This window comes from Lynx rufus, unplaced genomic scaffold, assembly GCF_022079265.1.
Source record: "Lynx rufus isolate CCGP_SWC_20201006 ecotype Redwood Valley unplaced genomic scaffold, mLynRuf1.p SCAF_12, whole genome shotgun sequence".
In the NCBI taxonomy this organism is placed as follows: Eukaryota; Metazoa; Chordata; class Mammalia; order Carnivora; family Felidae; genus Lynx; species Lynx rufus.
In genome coordinates this window covers 54,094,146-54,110,893 of record NW_025814826.1, presented here as the reverse complement: position 1 = coordinate 54,110,893, position 16,748 = coordinate 54,094,146, and the positions used below count along the sequence as shown (strand labels likewise).

General features: G+C 41.9%; 1 long non-coding RNA gene across 1 annotated transcript; it reads left to right on the top strand.

Moving 5' to 3' along the window:
* Positions 1–86: 86 nt before the first annotated feature.
* On the top strand, positions 87–8,358 carry LOC124507801 (uncharacterized). The gene is made up of 3 exons (XR_006961125.1): positions 87–295; positions 2,019–2,150; positions 3,827–8,358. It is a non-coding gene; the product is annotated as an uncharacterized LOC124507801 (long non-coding RNA).
* The last annotated feature ends 8,390 nt before the right edge of the window (positions 8,359–16,748 follow it).

Genomic DNA, 16,748 nt, shown 5'->3' with positions numbered 1-16,748 from the left:
GGCGTCTCTGCATTTAAAAGCTCCGCCCACCCATCCCTCCCCAGATACATTTCTGACTTAGAGCGTCTTCCTATTATGATACTCCTCTCCTCCTATTGCAATAACCCCCTTCATATGAACATAGTAAAATCCTTCATAGTAACATCCATTGCATTTTTTTCTTTCACAGGGATGACGCTGTAACTCTGACAGAATGTCAGATGCCCCCAGGACCTTGCTTTCTTCACCCAGGCGTCAATGCCATCTGATCAGATGCTGGCTCCTTTCCTGGCCGGGGAAGTTGGGATCCACAGTGGTGAGTCTAAATCCTGGTCCAGTGCTTCACACATGTGTCTACTGTAGCATGGTAAAGACTTGGCTTTATTCTTCATTTTTGTCTTTTTTCCTTCTATTTCTCTGCCTTCTTCCAGCTTTTCTGAGTATAGTTAAAGCCCCTGACTCTTGGATCACATTGACTTATTCTGAGCAGGGCTCTTGAATCCCATGACTCCAAGATCTCATCCAAACGGTGCACTGCTTTTATTGTTCGGTACAAAGAAACAGAACAAAGTCTCTTCCACAAACATTTTCAGAGACCACTGCTTCCTTCCAAGGCCATTTCTCTTCCTCGGTGTTTTCTAAGACCTATCCCTTCCCATCATCCTCCTCTAACTCTGCCTCCCTTTTTCCACCTTCAACTTTCCCTTCAGCTCCCTAGAATCCTTCGTTCTCCCCCCTTCAACACCTCTACCTCCTCTGTCATCCACCCTGCTAGGCCTTTCCTTTCTCACTCAGGCTCCTCGTCCTGTAGATACCTGATATTTAAGCCCCTTACCACTGTCGGGGCTGTGAGGAGGCCAGCGACCCCAGGAGCGAAAGCCTGCAGCTGAAAAAGCTAATTAGAAATAAGCTTCAAGTTTTCTTTACTCAGATGGGCTTTGGAGACACCAATGGCCACTTGGTCTCTCCTCTGTCACTCTCCCAAAATGTAGTCCACAGCCTCCATTGGATACATATCGGGGCCAAGTACATCTTGAGGGTCTCCTCCACAAATACTGGGGAGACTGCTTCAGCTCTTACATTGAGCAGGTTACTTCAATTTGCCCCATCTGCCAGAAACACAATCCTTGTAAAAAGGTAAAAGTGAGGCAGGGATTAGAGTCAGCTCTTTTACATGAACCAGTGAGTTTTGAGTCTTTGCGTTTATATCTGAACCAGCTCTAAAAATTTTTAATTAAAATTTAAAGCTATAAGCTCTTTATTTGTGTCCATCTGTATGTGCGTATATGTATGTTGTATTATACACGTGTACTATTTTCCTACCTCCAAATGGTATGACCACATTAAATTCTGAAGTCCCTTAAAGGAGCTCCTTCTGGATTGGATAAGAGATAAATAGGAGTTTATAGAATTTTAAATATTTCTGAAATTCCCAGAAACCGAGACAATTAAATCTCTAATATGTTTAGTGTGGGGGAAAAAAGTATTCTTATAAAAGTTTACCAATATGTTTTTAAAATTCAGGCTCACGAGGTAAATCTTTGGCAAATGAGGCTAGTTTAAATGTTGTTAATAAATACAGTTATGCCTTTTGAGTTATCAGCCTTGTAAGAACACATTTTTATTTTACTCAAGTATGTTCTTCCTCAACTCATTCAGGTTAAGTTTACTTATTGCTTGATTATCTGGATATACCATTGCTATATTTTAACAATATGCTTGATATATGTTCATGGTATATCATGTCTCAGAACCATGATATCGTATCTGTCATGTTTTCCTCCAAAGATTATACTCATCCATTTTCATAAACTACATATAATATCCAGTCTTCTTTGAAAACAGGATTAATGATGCTAATTAAACATTAGCATGTTTTGCCTAAAACTGATTGAACTGACTTTTTCAGTGTCCCATAAAAATCAAATTTCTTTATCAATTGTATTATTTTTATAGTGAACTCTGCTCAGATCTTTCACCTTTGAAAATTATCAAAAATGAACTAACCATGGCTATTTTAAGTTTTCTGTCCTTCACAGGTGGTTTTATGTTCCTCTGATGCTTCCCGAAGAGCCCTTGCAAATCAGCTACCAACTGAGTGCTCTGCCTTCAACAAAAAAGGATTATCTTAGAGACCGTGGAAGCAGACTATGCCAGCCAGGTACTCTTGGGTAAGGCTTCTGATGGCACTGCTTAAATAACTTTGGGACCACCCTGGTAGACTAAGTCAGGATTTCTAGAACTCTAGGGGAGAATATAGATTTATGGACGGTTAATCCAAGATCAAATGGAACAAGAATTATTACATAGGACTGAATGAACTGATCATTCATGATTATGGGCTTTGTTTGGAACAGTGCTGATGCTCTCATGTTCTATTTTCTGGATGTAAGGATGCACTTTCTCTCTTCTCTCAAGCTATCTAGCACTCACAACAATTTAGTAGACTGTGCCCTTGTGAAACAGAAAGGAAACATTCCTCTTCTCTGCCCTGCCTCACCCTTCCAAATTCTGGGAAGTCTAGTGGAGTATTCCTGTTTTCGTGGCACTGTAGTTATTTGCATAGATTCAGTAAGAGCCTGTCCACCTTGTTAATAGGACATAATTGGAAGCATTGGTTAATCAAGGCTGGCTCTGCCTATAATGTCACAGTTGAGAACGATGCTCGTTTCATCAGATGTGACCAGACCGTTTTCAGCAATTAAGGTTGACATGATGGGCCAATGCTTACAAAGTCCCTCTTGGGAAAACTGGCCTGGCAACCGGCTTGATAGGGTTCCCAGCCTTATAGGTGAGCAAGGAAGGTCACTTCCTGGCAGGCTCAGGAATCCCAGGCTATTTTGAGGACCTCAGGAAGAGAGGAATGCCCACCAAATCACTAGGTACTGCAGGTGGAAAATGATGGTGAAGTTTTGGCTTGGCTTCCTAGCCTCGAGAGGCTCTGAAAAGTCCAATCTGAGATTCTTTCTGAAAGCGTCCAGAGAAGCCAGTATAAGACCTACGTGGTACCACGTCGTTCTTGCTGCATCTATGTAAATAACCAGGCCACCTCCAGTGAGACCAGCCTTATTTTGTGACCAAGAGTAATCTTTCTTTGAGATTGTCTTTGATCAAGAGGGGAAAGGGACTGTAGAGAGCCTTTGGTGTTTCAAAGGGAAACTATAGCATGCTCTTTTGGATTACCGGATTCTGACCCTATTCATTGTCTTTGAGCTATTTTGCACCTCTGTAAACTGCAGGTAGCTGATTGATATGCAAACTCTATCTCGTCTTATAGACACTTAGCTTCTTTTCCCACTGTAGATAAACTAGTGGTGATACCTACTTATAAATCAGATTTGAATCTTTTACTTTAGAGAGATTGTCAGCCCTTACCAAATTTTCAATTCTTGCAGATTCCTTCAATACCTGGCTATAACTTTTCAAACTAACCTGTACAACTTTTCTCCCTTTTTCCTGACTTCAAGTCACTGAGAACCAAAACACGATTTCCCATATCCTTATTCGGACTCTAGGTTGCTTTGTCACTGGCCTTTTCCCCCAGGATCTGAATAAATACTGCAGCAGTCCATGCGTGAACCTGGTTGCCCTCTGGCCAAGCTGCTGTCTGGGTCACTAAGAAAGTCTGGTGAAATGCTCAGGTCATGTATCCCCTGATAAGGGAGATAACCCGAGCTCTGAGTAACATAATTAAGATCACGATACGACTCAGGGAGCAGTGCTGCACAATGAAACGATTTCATCCACTGACCTCCTGAATTTCACTAGATTGGATACTCTTAGGGTTTGACTTCTGGCTCTTTAATACATTCCTTTATGCTAACATTTATCTTTTTTTTAATTTTAGGCATCCCATTTAAGAACACTGAAACAATTGACCTCTGCCTGCACTCCAGATGATTCAATTGGTCTTCTAGGGTCATCACTGAGAATATGGTGGCCCTGAGGTCTATCTCACTCAGCCATCCGCTGTTTGAGTTATTCCTTATCCTTGAATTGTCCATGAAGAGTCTCTCTGAGCCCACCTTGAACAAAGAGAGGGACTGACAAGGCTGAGGCAACTTTATGCTTCATATAAGTTTAGGCTGCTTTGCTGAGAACCACTAGGTCCCAACTCTGCAAACTTTCTGCATTTTTGTTTGTTTACTTCAACTGAGACCAGAATCCCAAGTCGTTGTGCCCGAGGACACAACTTTCCTGCCTCAACTTTTCTACTAGTACAACACTGGATGCAGTTCATTATGTTTCAAGGCACCTTCCGCACACCAGCTGTTAGCATGGCATCCTTCTGCTTTGCACAGGCACCTATCCCCGGGTCTCTGCTTACAGAAACTTTGCTTGTCCCCCCCTCCACCCCCCCCCCCCACCTGCCTGACACTGCTCTGGCTCAGGCTTCGAGCACCTCTCTGCAATAGTCTCATTCAATAATACCTTTCCTTACTCGGGTCCAGACTTAACTTTTTTTTTTTTTCTTGACAATTTCTTCGGCAAAAGATAACATTTAGGATTTGATTTTTGGAAATTAAAATACAAAAAGTAGTCAGGAAATTTGAACACTTGATTAAATAGGATCGTGGATTACTGAGAAATAATAGTTGGTTACCTAATTAGCCAAAATGAAGATATAAATTTAAAAGTAGGCATAGAAGGGACGTGACTATAAAGAACTCCAGTTCTTTTTAAGTGAAAAGACTTTGTTCTTTCGAGTAATTAAAGATATGATAAAGTCAACCCAAAGTATAGGAAATGAGTCTAATAAGACCCTGAATAGTTGTTTTCTAGGCAGATTATAAAGGTAAAGAAAAATATTTTTTGCAAGCACTTATTAAGAAAACACCAGTAATCCAAGAAAAAAAATGTCATTTTAATAGAAAGAAAACCAAATGCTAGTTTTGAAACAGCATATTTGGTACTAACACTCTTATTAAAAATCTTCTATTTAAATTAAAAAAAAGAAATGGAAAAAAAGATTCATAAAAACAATCTTATAAATAAGCCCATCAGCCTTAGCCAGCTGTGACTCTAAGAAATACAATTCCTTTTCCATGCACCATCTACAACTTTCTCTATCCAGACAAGTTTGTCATACACTTGTCTCTCATTTTAGACAAGTTATTTAGTTTTTTTACTTTGGAACAAAGCTACTCTTGTTTTTCTTAACAAAATACCCCCTGCACACTTCACGTGCAAAGTTGCTCCTCTCTGCTACTATCACTCCTGTTAGAGTCTCATTCACATATACTGATTCTAAGTTTTCACTACAGCCACTTCTACTGCATATAGAAAACCAGGAGACAGTGTAAGAGTTATTCCCAGGCAATGTGTTAAAGCTGCGAGGCAGATCTTATTAGAACTACTGCAGTAGAGGAGAGAGACTTTGGTATTCCATTCCCATGCAGCACAGACAGCTGGAGATCTCAGCCAAGGAGCCAGTGAGGGGGTGAGTGGATAGGAAATTACTGAGAGGAACTTGGTTAGATACCAAAGTAGGGGGACTCTTGCTAAACTGGCTTCACAGGATTCTTACTAAAAGCAGGTGCCAAGGACTTAGATATCCAGGGCAGGGTATGAGGAGCTTGATCAGATATTAAGGATGATCCCATATGAAGGGGGGCAAGTGTCAATTAACTAGCTTAGGATTCATTGCTAAAGCGGGGGCTCAGCAGGCCAAGGTCGAGCCTAGTCTAGAAGAAGGCTCGCCGGAGCCTAACTAAAGTTTGGTCAAGGAAGGAGTATCTGATAGTAAATAACTGTAAACTGTCTTTCATATACTAGTATTTTCTAGCAGACTAGCAAAGTTTATAAATATACATCTCAACATCTCATAATTTTTATAATCATAAGCGTTCCTTATAGGTACAGCTTCTCAATGTGGCAAAAATGAACATGTGCATTAACAGACCCAAATAGATAGCCTCTCTGTATTATAGAAAAGTAAAAGTCCAAAAGTATATAAAATGAAATTGTATTCAGCAATTAATGCTTCAATTTTTTCTCTTACTTAGATAGGATTTAGGTGTCTAATGAATATTCATAAATTAAGTCAATTTAGCATCAGTCCAAGGTTTTAAGCTACCAATTCATTTTGGACACTGTCTTTAAGCTGACATACTGCAAAATATAATTACTTTGAAATAAAGTTTGTCCAAATAATGACTTAATTTGACTAATACAAATGTACATTTTTATAATCTTAAAATATAGGAACTGAAATGATAGTATATTAAATCAGCCAAACTTTATAAATTGAGGAAAAACATGCTTGCATAAAATAAAAATATATGTTTCTATTACATTTAATGCTGACAACTCAGAAGATATAGCTGTTTTTATTAAACCAATAATATTAAATTAGTCTCATTTGCTAGAGTTACCTAAATTATGTAAACTTGAATTCTTAGAACATTTGAATTACTGCCTATAAGAATGTATTTTGAGCACATTGAAAGTATTAGAAATCTAATTTTTTCAATATCTGGGAATTTTTAGGAATAGTCCTTTATTTGTATATGCCTTTAGCTAACTCTAAGTCAATTAGAATAAAACTCTTTAAAAATTTTCTTATAATCTAATTTAGTAATACCATCTGGAAGTAGGAAAATATTACATATCTATAGACACATAAACATACATAAAAACCTAGAAAACTTATAGCTTCTATTCCAAAATTTTAGCCCATACATCAGGGATAAACCCAAAAATACAAAACTCATTTTTCATATAAAAAGAGCTCTTCTCTAATGGGTACAAATTCTTAGTTGATTTGAGTTCAAAATTGGGGAAAAATGAACAAACAAACAGAAAAGAGTAACAAACATGATTTTCTGTCATCTTTCATTCAAAAGAGAAAAATATCTATAAACCATTTAATTCACTTACAGAGAGAGCCAAATTATCTAACTACAAAACCAAAAAAAAAAAAAAAAATCCATCACCAGAAATCAACTAAAGACTCAAAAAAAAAAAAAAATCAAAATCAAATTCTTACCATGCTTCCAACAGACAAGAGTCTGGACATAGGACCAGGATCAGGACTCACCTTTGGACCCCTGGGTTGCCAGCCAGGAATGGAGCACGAAAGGCTCCAGATGGCCTGATTACCTGGCTGGAGCAGATGGGAATCTGGAGGCAAGGTGCCATCCTGAGGCAAACTGTCAAAGACAAAAACCAGACAAGTTAGGAGACCAAAATGAGGGAGACTATCACAATAGCAGTATCAACCCCAGTCTAAATATCTTCGGAGCACCTCTACTCTTATAGACGTTTGCAAATGAGGTGGTTTTACACCCTGGCTTTGCAAGCTGCAGAAATAAGCCTTATTTATCAAAACAGGAAATGGTTTTTCCCAAATATGGCTAGCTTGCTACCTTCGGAGAGCAGAGAGTTTTAATCTCCGTTAATCAACCATGAGCTAAAGAACAGGATGTGAAAGTGTCTTGTTTTGCCTTGTCAGCACGTTCAGACCAAAGGGGAAAATGCGTGGGGTTTTGTCACACGTGATCAAAGATCTTGGAGCCAAAAGCTTCGAGCGGAAGTAACAGCACGTGATCAAAGATCTTAGAGCCAAGAGCTTCAAGCGGAAATAAAACACAGGAAATGAGACTTCTAGCCCCCCCCTGAAGCGAGGCTAAATCCTTCCTCAGCCCAGTGGGCTCTTCTACATGGAATACACTTACTTTCCATGCCCCCCACCCCGCCACGCACACGCACCTCCTTACATATAGCCTCTCTTCCCCTCTTAACACTTCTATCCACATCTCTCCATTTCCAGATGCCAGCCCGCTCTATCACCCGATCCCTTCAAGGCTACTGCAATACCACCTAAATGGTTTCCTGCCTTCCTGACTTTTCTCCCACAATTCTGTTTCCAAGAAGCAGTCAAAGCGAAACGAGGTGAAAACTGATTTTTTACTACCCTGTTCAAAAGTTTTCAGTCTCTCCCTGTTACCTTTCCAAAATGGTCTACACTGCATAGCAGAATGTGCAAGCCTTTCACATTCTGGCTCACCTCTTCTTTTGCCAGCCCTGAGCAGACTCTACTCTCCAGCTCTGTTGAACACTTGCAGTTCCCAAACAGCCCATGCTCTTCTCCACGTCTAGACCCTTGTTTGTGTTTTCCTTTCTGCCTCCAATGCCCTCTCTCCACCCGGCTACGTCCTTAAGGACATGCGGGCTAAGTCCTGCATGTATACACGAGGTTTAGATGACACATACTCCGGGCTCGCCCCTGGCCCCACCTGTTCTCTCAGCCTTCCCAAATCTGAATGGGCTGCAACTTCTCCATTCCATACTCTCTTCTTTCATAGTACTTACTGTACCATTTGGAAAAGTGCTCTTTGCCTGTCTCTGCAAATAAATGAGAAACTCCCTGAAAGTCAAGACTATGTGTTCTTTATTGATTTTTCATGGCAAGAGCGATGGGGCGGGGGGGGGGGGGGGGAAAGGGTTGCGGTAGTGAGTGGGCATCGTTCCCAGAAGTCAGTGCCTGATGTATCACAAACATGCAACGAACCCTTGTGATATTATTAAGTGGGTGAACTTACCGTGCGCCGTGACAATTGGACAAGATGGTGGGATGATACAACATATCGCACAACCGTGTTGGGGAAACAAAACAAGCTTCTGTGAAGCAATTAGAAAAAGCTGAGGACTACATGGGGTAGAATATGAAACTGATTTATTTTTTTAAAAAATGTGTCACATTTTCACAAGACCTAATGAACGTGTGCACGCACCAACCAGCCGCTTAGGGGTCTGGATGTGTGCTTATTTGGGAGTTGCCTCTCTTCACTCAAAAATGGGAAGGAATTCCTCTCTAGATCCTGGTTCCAGAAACAGTATCTGAGCAAGCTGCATTCTGAAATCCATTTCGCTCCTTTTTAGCTAAGCACCACGAATATCCTCCCGGCTTTCATGACTAGGGAATGCACTCCCCAGAATCAAATTTACAATTACAACGATCCTGGCACCACACAGTGCCCTGTGCATACACAAGACTTGATAACTTCTTGCTGAATCAGTGACCTGCAGAAGAGTTTCCCGACCACCTCGCGAATGATTGTGATTTTCTTAATTTCCCTGATTTTCTTCTGCTGAAACATTCCGCTTGCAATACCGCTCATGATTATTCAGACCATAGTCAAAAGGAAAAAAAAAATCTTTACCCTGAGTAACCATATTCATAAACATGAGTTACGGAGTCGGAAACATTTTCCAAAGGAGCATGCTCTGAACCTGCAGAGCGGCACCACAGGTAAACTGCCTTTTAAAGAAACTGCATCTCAGCAGAAGATATTCATGAGAATACGGAAGTCCTGAGGTTGAACCTGTCTTAATTTGGGCTCCCCCAGAAGCAGATCCTGACACAGGGTTTATTGCGAATAGACGTGGAATAAGATCCCAGGAAATATCAGTGAGGGGATGGAGAATGGGGACAGGCAAGAAGCAGCCGCCGAGAGAATATCCTTGTGGGAGACCGGGTCTCAGCCTCCAGGAGGCACGGTGGCACACTTCTCAGAGATCTGGGATATGTCACGCACTAATTCCCATTGGACGAGAACGGCTCTGGGGATATTAATGCCGCAGCATCTCCAGCCCGTCTGACATCAGGCCAAGCATGCTAGCTTACCAGAGGAAGCCCTTAGAACACCACCGGTCCTTGTAGCCTGAGGCAGTTTCCCCAACCACCGAGTCCTCAGGAGACATGGGCCAGGAACACGGGCAGTGTCCGTAACCTACACTTTGTATAGTCAGGTTCTGAACCGCAAGATGCATTCGCAGAACTTAGACTCAGTCGCACGTCAGTTGAACGCAGCCAACTGCACCTGTAACGGGCTGTCTCAGCTCATACCCAGCAAAAAAGAATTAGGAATTTCTTTAGCTTCGTTACATTTCTGCAAGGTGCCATGCAGTAACTGGAATTCTAAACTCTTCTCCAAATTTTTCTGCCCTCCTTTTGTGCCTAAGGGAGTCTAGTTCCCTCAAGCAAATTAAGCATGCTTATCCTCTCCCTGGAACCTTGATCCAACCCACCCTTTCAGAAGCGGATCCTATAGTGAGCAGTCCAGTGCGGGGGAATGTGTTAAGGAAGTACTCCCACAAGAAACCAGGAGGGGAGGAAAGGAAGCAGAGGACGGAAGAGGAGGAATCCAAATCAGGCTGTGATTTCCATAAAGCCCCAGTCTGTAGCCTGATCTCGCAGAGAGCTCTGGAGTGTAAGCTGCACTCCAGTGGTGGTCGTGTCTTAAGACGACAGAGGAGGGCCCTTGCATTCCCACAGTCACCCAGGATTAGCAACAGCCTTCCCTGAAGGAGTGTGAGGCCCCAGTACCCAGGCACAGTCCTCTCCAGCAAACAGGAAGAGGCTAAGAGCCAGTAAAAGGGATCTGAGGGCACAGTAAGTTCACTCCTCTGTCAGAGTCTTGCATTTTCTGGACAGTCACAATTTCTGGGGGAAAGAGAGTGGAATAAGCTAATCTCCTGTGGCTGCTTTGGTCCTAAGACCACAGGTGGTACCGACCCTCTCCTTTCTCAATCCCTCTTGTAGATTGCCCTTAAGCTTTGGTGGATACTTCTCACATTCATCTCTGAGGAGCCTGGGCCCCCAGTTGCCATGTTTTATGAGACCATAGCACAGGAGTACCAAGAGATGCCCCAGTGGGCTTCCTGAGTGCCAAACGCTCACTGCCTGATCCCATTATACAGCAGCAACCCCTGCTTATGCCCCAGTAACTTCCCTCTTTCACCCTCTCCTGATGCTACAGTCCTGCTGAGTTTCAGCCCAAGATCCCACCTCTTCCATGAAGCCTTCCAGATGCTTGCAGACCTCAGAGCTTTCTTCTTCCCATGACTCGCAGAACTTACCTTAGGGCTCTCGTTTGGCCTGAATCACATTTCACACCGTGATTCCTCATTACAGGGTCTTTATTGACTTGGGACAGTATCATTTGGTCGACTTCTGAGGGTAGGTCTTGTCTTTCCAGTGGGAACCTGAACAGTATTTACCGGCTACCTCCAGGGCCCAGCACGGACTGTGTGCATCCCGGGGCTTAGTGGCACATGCTGAGTTCGCAGCTGAACAGCTCACAGTATAGCACCTCAGCACCCTCGGACTGGACCCTGATTTTCTCATCAGCAGTCTTGCTTCCCAGAGTCCCCTGATTTATGGCTTTCAATGACACTCTCACTCAGTCCACACTCATCTTTCAAACAAGAACAAAGAAAGACAGTTTTGATAAATGTAACTCTTTCACATTTTGAGGCATATATTTTTAGATATTTTATTACAAATGACTCACAGATCGAGCCATAAATTCCCCCCTCGCGCCCCCCCCCCCAGAGGAATCTTCTCTTTTGTGGTACTGTTTCGACCTTGGTGTTGACAAACATAGTTTGTTTGGGGATAGTGAGTATTTGTGAAGAAGGCGTAGAAGACATTTTCAATAATCACATAAAAAAATCCATTTAACTTACACTCAACACCTCTTTGGTGCCAGGAATTGCCCTAGGTATTTCATACAGACTGGATTGTCTAGAAATCTTTATTTTTTTTCCCTCTTCTTTCTGTTGCAGTGTTTTGAAGCATGGCATAGCCTCTTGTGGAAGCTTAAAGAGAGAGGGAAAACACAAGTCACATCGTTTTGCAATTAATTGCTTCTTCTGGGAAGGCTCTTCCTTGTAAATTGTGGTATTTATCTCTCTGTATTTATTATTCCTGATTGTTTCTGTCTTGTATACTGTACGCAGAAACAGAAAATGTATACAAAAATAGAACTAATCTTGACTATGTGACTCCAAGTATGTCACCTACTCCCCACAAGCAGTACTGGAATGAAATCAAGTATTTATATGGCTAGTAATAAAAGGTAAGGTACATCTGCTTGCTGTGGGCCAGGCACTCTGTACAGTACTTTATACACATCATCTCAGTCAATACTCATAGCAAGTTCCAGAGACAGGTGCTATTAGCTCTGTTTTATAGATACAGATATTAAGGCTCAGAGAGGCTGAGTCACTTCCCAAATCTCACACAGCTAGTAAGTATAGGGGCTGAAATAACACTGCAGAGGGCAAAGAGCCCTGGTTCTCTACTTGGAGAGGACTTACTGAGGCGTATTCTCAGCCCTGGTCTTGCCAGCCAAGGGACCAAAAGTAAATCACAAACACTTTAGGCTTCCGTTTCTTCACTTACCGACTATAACCCCGGACTGTTATTCACACCTGTCCACCCATCCATTTGTCTGTCTTCGAATGTTTAACTTTCACTGCTTTTTATTTTGTTTATGAGTCACTGGAAGCTCTCCAAGAGCAGGAAGTAGGTCATGCTCATATTCATGCGTATAGCTCCTAAGCCACTGTTTCATATACTTAAATTGACTCGTTTAATCCTTAAAATACCATAATGAAGGTTTTATTTTTATCTGCACGTATTTCACACTTAAGAAGGTTACTAGACCCCAAAGACGATTATATTAAAGATGTCAGATGAGGGGCGCCTGGGTGGCTCGGTCATTTAAGCGTCCGATTTCGGCTCAGGTCACGATCTCACGGTCTGTGGGTTTCAGCCCCGCGTCGGGATCTCTGCTGACAGCTCAGAGCCTGGAGCCTGTTTCCGATTCTGTGTCTCCCTCTCTCTCTGCCCCTCCCCTGTTCATGCTCTGTCTCTCTCTGTCTCAAAAATAAATAAACGTTAAAAAAAATTAAAAAAAAAAAGATGTCAGATGAATCATCTGGCTTAGAATCCACGTTCTTAAAATTACTATGGCATACAAGAAAGTAGTTTACTTCTTTTTAAATCCACGTCTAGTTCAGAGTAGGTTTTTAAATGGCTTTCGTCTCCCCTTTCATTGGACTCTTTTGTTTCTACTCTGTGATCTGTTTTTAGTTTTGTGTAATCCGAGATGTGATTTTCATTGCACTCGATTTGAAAAATCCCAGATGTTGGGGCACCTGGGTGGCTCATTGGTTAAACGCCCAACTCCCGGTTTCGGCTCAGGTCCTAATCTCATGTTTCGTGGGTTCAAGCCCCACACCGGGCTCCACGCTGATGGTGTGGATGGAACCTGTCTGGGATTCTCTCTCTCTGCCCCTCTCCTGCCCATGCTCTCTGTCTCTGTCTCTCTTTCTCTCTCTCTCTCAAAATAGATAAACTTAAAATTTTTTTTAATTAAAAAAATAAAAATCACAGATATTAAATCTCATATATATATTAATACTAATTTCTCGTTGATCTTTTTCTTAGGAGCAACATTGAAAGAAAAATGGCTTCCTCTAATTTTCAAGCTTTAAAGTCTTAACTGTGAAGGGTTAACATTTGGCCACCCCAAAATATGCCACTTCAGCATATGGATTATTTCAGACTGAAGGCAATTAAGAAGGACCAGACCTCCCTCCCCCGAAAAGAAGAAGAAAAAAAGCTCTCTGCTTTTCTCCTATTTGCCTAAAAGCAAGACATAAAATTATAAAAGTGTCTCCTTTACCCTCTGTACCAGAAAGGACAAAAGTTAATCACCATAGACCATTTTAGTCCCTTCTCAGCCTGGAGGTGGCATGAGAGAAAACCACATGCCAGACTGTGGTGACTAGCCTTTTTCTGCCATTAGTTTCCCTTAGAGTTGTTCTCACACAATTTGCTGGCCTGGAGACCCACAGTCCTTTTCCTTTATCTCGTCTCTTCCCTAAAAATACCTTTCCTTGCTAAGACCAGGTTCTAACCAAAACTATGAGTCACTCATCTCCAGTTTCTCCTACGTATACATAACATAAACAGGTTAATAAAACTTCTCTTTGTTTCTCTCCTGTTGATCTGCCTTTTGTTACAGAGCCCTGGTGTGGGGCGGAGAGCCACCAGTCAAGAAAGAATTCTTGAGCCATTTTTGTTGCAAAAAGGCCCCGTGAGCAGAAAGAGCGCACTGGGAGTGTGAGGAATAACTGATTAGGTACTTTTTAGTTAGTGGGGGGTAGGAATAGCGTTAAGTCTCTAAGGAATTTGGAAGCAAGGTTTCCAGGACCCTGAGGGGCTAGCCGCTGTTAAGATAAGGTTATTTGCTCCTATCTAGTAAAACATTAGTCATGAGACCCTTCCAATGTGTATCAGTGGGCCGTATGTTTGAAGGACGATTGCTAACATATATGGGGTGGAGGGGATATATATGGTAATCAGAGGGAAGGAACTCTGACCAGAGCAAAGCTCTGGTGGTGAAACATTAAAGGAAGTCCTCGAGGTAGCTGTAGGAGTGTTACAACCTGTGTGCTTCAAGAATCCTGCCTGGAGACTATGAGCCGCAGTGAAGTCTAGCCTTTTTCCCTTTTTCTCCCATCAAGCCCTCGCTGAAAACCTAGAAGGGTGAAAACATAAATATGTGTTTCCTCCCCTACAAATGCAAGGTCATAATCTCACACAGGTCCAGGATGAATGTAAGTAACAGATACAAGAATCTGAATGACTATAGATCTTGCCTCTTAGACTATGAGAAATCCAGGGTTTAGATGAAAATTAACGCACATCTGAGAGACACAAAACAAACACCATGAGCATTAGGTCCCAGATATGCTAATTTGGCCCTAGCAGGACACAGAAAACATAAAATACATAGGGACTGAAAAAGATTGCTAATTCCCTAAAAAGAAAAGCAAGAAATGGTTCAAGAATAAACCTAAGTGAAGTACCATTTTAAAAAATAAGCTCTCTTAATTTTTTTTTTAAAGGAAGCAGTAAAGTATCTGAAGAAAACTAGCCAAGTAGGCATCTCATTGTGAAAATCTGAAGGTATAATCAAAGAATCTCCAAAACAATTTCTGACAATCAACACACCCACCCCAAAGATTTAGATCAAGAAAGAAATGAGTCCAAACCTAACATAGAAACAGATTCACTTTTTAAGGTGACTTTTATCATTTACTTAAAAATCTGCATCAGGAAATATAAAATGGATATTCACCAGTCGCCAAATGACTACTTCCCCACAAGTTCTGAACCCACTGCAGCTCATTGTTACAGTCATTACCAAAACCATATACACATACCTTCTTCCCAGCCTTCCAGCCATTGTTTTGGGATTCACTAGGAAGATATGCCCTTGTGACCACAAGTTAAACAAATTCAGAAGGGAATGGAATGGAGTGAATGCAGTGCAGAATAGAATAGAATAGAATAGGACACAACAGAACCGAATGGAATGGAATGGAATGGAATAGAAATGAAACAAAATTCAAGCATACAATTTGAAACTATGGGAATAATATGCAAGGTAAAGATAGATGGTAGATAGACAATTGATAGATGATAAATAGGTAGATAGATGATAGATAGATAGATAGATAGATAGATAAAGAAATACAGAGGGGCACCTGGGTGGCTCAGTCAGTTAAGCTTCCGACTTCGGCTCAGGTCATGATCTCACGGTTCGTGGGTTCGAGCCCTGCGTCGGGCTCTGTGCTGACAGTTCTGAGCCTGGAGCCTGTTTTGGATTCTGTGTCTCCCTCTGTCTGCCCCTTCCTTCTCCACTTACACTCTGCCTCTCTCTCTCAAAAATAAACATTAAAAATTTTAAAACAATAAATAGATGTGGAGAGATTTCAATAAATTTATGTTTAAAAACGTTGGTCACAGTATTCTCTCAGAATGCTTAACTTTGGAAATTGATACTCCTAGGCTGTCCACAAACCTGAGCAAGTCTGCAAACTGTCCATCACCCCCCTCTGAGGAGTACTGATATTGAGAGTAAGTCTTCAGAAACTTACAACAGTCTAGCAGAGAAAGCTCATGGCTGTTGAATCTAATTATGCCTTTTAATTTTTGCAGTGATTCATTTTTACGGTTTTTTATAAAAGAACCAGACTGTGATGGATTAGAAATGTAAACAATAAGACTGCCCCTTTTCCACAGGTAGCCTGAGACGTGTGTAATAAAGTTAGATTTGGTCAGGGGATGCCATGGATGCCTCGCCTCTCTGTGGCTGTACAAATCCCTGCTTTCACCTTTCCAGGAACTGTAATTGTTCCCTCGCACTGTAAGAGAGGTGAGAGGAGCTGAATAGGCTGTGGGAAAAGGGAAAGTGGCCTTCCTGCCTAGCAGCTACCAGCTAGAACTGTAAACGAGGTGAACCCTCAGAATTCTGCAGGGGGCACGAGGCCCCCAGCTTGCCCATTTATACCAATTGTCCTAAAGTTATTGTTCTTGCCTCTGCACACGGTTCTTCAAAATTTTGTCCTAGACTTCATTCAGTCACCCACAGACACCACAAGATAACCTCTCCTTTGAACTCCTAGGCTAATGGGCAGTGGATACACGGGCCCCTTTCTGGCTTTGGGGAGTTAAGACAGAACCCACGATTCGCTCCCTTGTTTTGGTGGCATTTATTATATGGATGTGGTTTGCGGTCTGTGTAGGGCTGAGCGGATTCCCAGTGGCCTCTGCGTGCACTGGAAGAGCTCAAAAGTGTACAGAGCTAAGATCTTTCTGCAAAAACAGAAGCTGTAAGCCTCAAGGTTACACCCCCCCATACAGGCTGCTTAACTCCAAACCACAAAAAAGTGCAAAAGGTACTTTCTCAGATTTGTTTACTTTTATGTCAGATTTTTTGAGAAGAGCTGAGGGTTAACTCCCCAGATTCACTTCTCGGAAAATTAATAACAATTCATTGGCCTTCGAGAGCATCTGCCTGGCACCCCCCGTCCCATATTCCTACTGCTTGGTCCACTTGTCTCAGGGCCCATAAGACCTATAACACATCAAATCTCTGCTAATTGCCAGATGGCACAGCCATTTC